We start from the raw sequence: 6,278 nt of genomic DNA on the forward strand, positions 1-6,278 counted from the left end.
GTTCAAAGATTATATCGGGTTTAAAAATGAAGGTGAAGCAGAGAAATTAGAGACCTGAAGGTTAACAATAAATCATTTAGATTGACATTTTTTCCTTATGGAAAATATATTTTGAAACTTATTTGTTGAAGGTGATGATATACCAAAATCAGAAAGAGAATTTCGCTTTCAAATGTAAATTGGGTTCAAGGATTATTTTTTCTGTGTTTCTGGTTGTCAATTTCATGTCAAAACAGAGCCGGTCACCAAGGAGTGTGGCTCATTATGCTCTCTACACTCAATGTTTGTGTCTTTAGTCATTAACTCTAGCTGAAACATTTTAGTGTCTTTAGTCATTAACTCTAGCTGAAACATTTTAGTGGAATCCAGGGCCAAGGATTTGGTTTCCATCTTTCTGTTTTTAGTGCTGAGTGATGTGTTTCAGTTTTATTCAAATACGTGAGCCCGCTTCATGTTTACATAAGTTGTTAAGTTTATAATGATGCACATTTTTTAATATTTAATCATGAGTTCAACTTGCCAGTAGAAAATGGAACAAAAAGAACAATCACATGAGATAATATCCACTATAAACTTCTTCATAAAAACTTTGTAGAATAATTACCAATTCATGGTAACTAAATATTTCATGTAGAGTTATGCATTACTTCAGTCCTTTACAAAGCAGAAATTCTAGTAACTAGTTACCATTGATATCTCAATGCTCATGATTGCTTTTTCAAGGCCGTGATGCATATCAGTGTCAAGAAGGATACTGATTAGTAGCTGTGGAAAAATTATTATATGATTTGTCAAGGATAATGATTTTTTATTGGCTCCTATTGTTGCAATTGGGGATGATAAAAGCATTGCAAGTTTAGATATCTTAAGTAGTTGAAAAAATATTTTCTAATCTCTCCAGGAAAATAATCTCTTTTTATTCTTGTTCTTGGAAGGCAACATTTTTCAGAGTCCCACTGCAGAGGCTGTATTTCGTGATGCTGTGCAGAAAAGGGGATTGACATCAGCATTCAAAATTGACTCTGCTGGAACTATTGACTACCATGAGGTAGCTTCTAGCTTATCATGGGTCAAGGCTAATTGAATTGGTATTTTTGTCTATTATACTGCAATAAATAGGTATCACGTATTAATATGTTGAAATTATTTGAAGGGCGATCCTGCAGATCCCAAGACGAAGAATGCAGCCAAGAAACGTGGAATAGAGATAACTTCTATATCAAGGTCTATATCACCTACAGACTTTTAAGGGTTTGATCTAATACTTGCAATGGACAAGCAGAACAAAGGTAAATAAAAAGCATAAATGGCATATAAAACTCCCAAAATTTTCAGTTTCATTTGCTAAGTTGTTCCAAACAGAATCTAATAAGCCAATACTATTGTTAAATTCAGCAAAATGTACATTAAAGTATGTCTGTGTTATGTAGTTTCTAAGTTGTGTGCAAAAATAAATTAATAACATGGGATGGATATATTTTGTAGCTGACATATTGACAATTCTCCTTCAGCGCCCCAATGCACAAGGCCTTTATTGCTTTTGCCAGGTAATTGGTTACATTTGGTATTCTTTATCGTTTCCCTGTGATACTGATACCACGGAGGAAGCCATTTTTATAGTCAGATGGAGAAAGTTGGGGGGAACAAAGTAGCTGTGAGATATCAAATGGACAATTACTGTGCCAATGGCTTGCAACCTTGGAGCTCTGAAAAGCTTCCTACAGCAGTGGTACGAGAACTCAACTTTGCTCAATTATGGTGAAGTTTTAGTGTGATAGCATCTGAGATTTGTTTTGAGGTTGGTTCTCTCTTTAACTGATTTTTTGATTTTGTGTGTTGTTGGCATTACAGATGTGCCTGATACTGCACTGATATTGAGAAAGCACACCCTTCGCACACCCTTCCAATGAAGCGATTTTCTTGCATGTTATTCAATGAATTAGAAATCTTCAATCCTCAGGATCAGTTGCCATTTGCATATGTAAGACACATGATGACGCCCAAAGTGAGGATTCACATGTTCGAATCAACCATTTTTAATACAATAACAAATGAATATTGACACTCTTACAAAGTCAATCGAAGCATTTTCAAAGAGCCTCCTTTGGACCTACAAATTTCTTTGGGTTATGAATCCAGAGCCTGCAAATCGTATTTGGATAGAATGTGGGCTGCATATTCTGTTTGATTGTAGATTATAGCCTGCAAAAGCTATCAATTTTTTAAAATGTGAATGGTCATGAAATAGCAGAATATGGGAGGATCCACAACTGCAAATTGAACCAATGCATGATGTTGATGGATGCCATTGGTGTTAATTTTGTGCTAGATTGGATTAGATGATTGATTTACTTCTCAATAATTTAAGTCACTTTTACTGCCTCTGCCAACAAGAGATGATAGAGACTGTGCACCTATATCTAATATGTGTATTGCATTTAATGGAGTTGATAGGACTGAATTGTTTTTCCATGTAAATTCCATTGGTGATTCTGGTTATACCGGAAATGAAGGAAAATAGAATGAAACGTGCTCTTCTGGACAGCTGATATCCAAACTCGGTGTATGCCATGAATTTTTTTTAACTCAAACAGAAACAAAGAATTTTTCCAGCCGGCTCTTCGTTGTCAACGCAATCCTGAACTGAAATTTGGTACAAGTTGTATAGGCTTGCATGTGCACCATCGTGACAGAGTTTTTATTAAAGGAGTTGTAATGTGGGGACAGATGTTGATTTGAGACAGTACAAATATATGAGTCTCTTTTGTGTTAGACTACATGGATGGTGGAACCCTTGCGTAGGTTCTTCAAACCCACAAGAAAATCCCAGAACACTATTTGGCTGAGGTTGCCAGGCAGGTGCTCAAGGGCTTGCATTACCTGCACCAGAACAAAATTGTTCACCGTGATATAAAGCCCTCCAATTTACTGATCAATAAGAGAAGTCAAGATTCCTGATTTCGGTGTCAGAACTATGTTGGCTCACACTTTGGCCCAGTGCAATTCCTTTGTGGGCACTTGTGCTTATATGAGTCCTGAAAGGTTCGATCATGATGGGTATTAATATACAATTTCTATTGTCTTCTGCGATGCAGTTCCTCGAATACCCTTCAGATTATGAAGCGGAGAAGTATTTTCTCAGGAAAGCTACAGCCATGGTGAATCGGTCTTGCCACTTATATTCTGAGTTTTCAGGTAATCAGAGATCCTCATATTTAACAATTTGAGAGATCTATCAAGAAACATTACCTTATGGCATGCATGTCTGTTAAAGTAATAAGGCTAAAACTATGTTTCGTTGTTGATGGCAGTCTCGGCTATTGTTCATCAGATTCAGAAATAAGAGTTATTTGGTAAATCTCGGCTACCGTACATGAAAGGAACTGAAAACCCCAATTCAACTTCAGGTCCAGTGACCTTCAGTGGAAATCTGGATGTGAAGGAAAGAAAAAGGTATTTCAATTATTCTGAAGGGATTGATTTGCCTTGTGGTTTTGCCAATTACCGTACCCGAGGGTTCCTTGTGTCTGAAGAAGACAAGAAGGTCATGGAACAGTGCAAGGGGGGTGTGGTAATTTCAACTATATTTGGAGCCTATGAAAGATTAATAAACCCAAGAATGTTAAGAAAATCACAATAGAAAACATTTGTTTCTTCATGTTTATGGACAATGCAACTCTCACACTTCTTGCCAGATACCAGATCAAGCCCAATGAGTCTCATAGAATTGGAATTTGGCACATTGTTTTGGTCAGGGAGTTGCCATACAAGGAATCTGTAATGAATGGCCGCATACCCAAGTATCTTTCCCACAGGCTTTTCCCAAACTGTGTTTACAACATTTGGAAGGATGCCAAGCTACAACTTGTTCTTGATCTTTTGTAAATTTTGGAAAATCTCCTTGTAACTCACAACGTTGATATTGCTATCTCAAAGCATCCTTACAATACTCATACCATGGAGGAAGCCGTTTTTAAAGTCATATGGAGAAAGTGGAGCAAAGAAGCTGTGAGGTATCAAATGGACAGTTACTGTGCCAATGGCTTGCAACCTTGGAGCTCTGAAAATCTTCCCTCAAGAAGTGGTATGAGAACTCAACTTTGCTCAATTATGGTGAAGTTTTAGTGGGATAGCATCTGAGATTTGTTTTGAGGTTGGTTCTCTCTGTAACTGATTTTTTGATTTTGTGGGTTGTTGTTGGCATTATAGATGTGGCTGATATTGCACTGATATTGAGAAAGCACACCCTTTCAATGAAGCTATTTTCTTGCCTGTTATTCAATGAAATAGATTTCTTCGATCATCAGGATCAGTTTCCATTTGCATATGTAAGAGACATGATGACCCCCAAAGTGAGGATTCACATGTTCGAATCAGCCATGTTTAATGCAATAACAAATGTATATCAACATTCTTACAAAGTCAATCGAAGCATTTTCAAAGAGCCTCCTTTGGATCGGAAAATTTCTGAGCCTCCTTTGGACCGGAAAATTTCTTTGGTTTATGAATCTAGAGCTTGGAAATCATATTTGGACAGAATGTGGGCTACATATTCTGTTTGATTGTATTAATTCATTTCAAATTTGATTGGCTGCTAATATTATTCTGTTTGATTGTATTAATTCATTTCAAATTTGATTGGCTGCTAATATTACAATTTCCAGAAGCTATCAATTTTTTAAACTGTGAAGGGTCATGAAATAGCGGGAAATAGCAGAATATGGGAGGATCCATACCTGCAAATTTAACCAATCCATGATGTTGATGGATGCCATGCGTGTTAATTTTGTGCTAGATTGGATTAGATGACTGATTTACTTCTCAGTAATTGAAATCATTTTTACTGCTTCTGCCAACATGAGATGATAGAGATTGTGCACCTATATCTAATATGTGTATTGCATTTAATGGCGTTGATAGAGACTGAATTGTTTTTCCATGTGAATTCCAGTGGTGATTCTGGTTATACTGGAAATGAAGGAAAATACAATGAAACGTGCTCTTCTGGACAACTGGTATCCAAACTGGGTGTACGCCATGAAAACATTTTTAACTCAAACAGAAACAAAGAATTTTTCTAGGTGGCTCTTCGTTGTCAACACAATCCTGAATTGAAATTTGGTACAAGTTGTATAGGCTTGCATGTGCACCATCGTGATAGAGCTTTTATTAAAGGAGGTGTGACGTGGGAACAAATGTCCCCATATGTTGATTGTTACATTTCTGCATCTTTTTTAGATTTTCCTATCCCTATGTCGCCATTGCTCTTCTATTTATGCACATTTCTGCATCTTATTTAGATTTGCATATTCCTATGTCACTATTGCTCCTCAATTTATGCACATTTTTGCACCTTATTTAGATTTTTCTATTCCTATGTTGCCATTGCTCCTTAATTTATGCCTTACGGCGTTTCCTTTGCAACATTTGGTGCAAATGCTAGTTATAATTTTTTTTAATATTTGATTTTATTAATAAAATGGAAATGTATAAGATTACTTAAAATTATTAACTTTTAATATTAATTATAATTATTAAACATTATTTGTTATTTTATAATTAATTATAATTTTATTTTTTATTTTAATATTTGATTTTAAATAATTCATAATGAAAAGAATGTGAATTGTATGCTTTGTAGGAGTGTTTTTAAATATTAATATAAATAGAATTAATGTGCTTGTCACACACATGTTAACACTATATATATATATATATATATATATATATATATATATATATATATATATATTATCTACTCGAGTTAACGAAAAACTTTACTCACTGAGGCAAATAGTTGTCGTACATTTTTCGGTACCACAAGAAGGTACATCAACCATTATACTTGTGTGGTTAGACTATATGGTAACTAGGGTTTACATATATGTGCATTATTGAAAAAACCATGACTATTACTTATGCACTTACCACAGTTTAAACCATAACCAATACTTAGGCACTTACCATGTTTTGGCGTATGGTTATTTAATCGAAGCTAAACATTTATGTCATGGTACTAACGGTTGCAAGGTTCTGCTAACTGAGGTTGGGTGGTCCTCGAAACTTCGAGGCACATCTCCAGATGCGCGCCAATCCCAAACACCACACAATAACCATCCTTCGAGGCCCTCATACGACCTTCATCCAATGGCTCGGATCTTTTGCAAGGTGGTTAGGGTAACCACCTATGGGAATGCTAAGAACATAGTTCATTTTACCTCATCTCCACCGAAAAACTTGGCTCTGCAACATTCACTCCATAGTGGCTTCACTCCAGC

At 35.7% G+C, this 6,278-nt stretch overlaps 1 pseudogene; it reads left to right on the top strand.

Annotated features, from left to right (window-relative positions):
- The first annotated feature begins 1,270 nt into the window (after positions 1-1,270).
- On the top strand, positions 1,271-4,562 carry LOC149176152 (alkaline ceramidase TOD1-like; annotated as a pseudogene).
- The last annotated feature ends 1,716 nt before the right edge of the window (positions 4,563-6,278 follow it).

The sequence above is a fragment of the Pinus tabuliformis genome, chromosome 4_1 (genome assembly GCF_031772625.1).
Source record: "Pinus tabuliformis cultivar Carrire ecotype Pingquan chromosome 4_1, CPIR1, whole genome shotgun sequence".
NCBI classification, from domain to species: Eukaryota; Viridiplantae; Streptophyta; class Pinopsida; order Pinales; family Pinaceae; genus Pinus; species Pinus tabuliformis.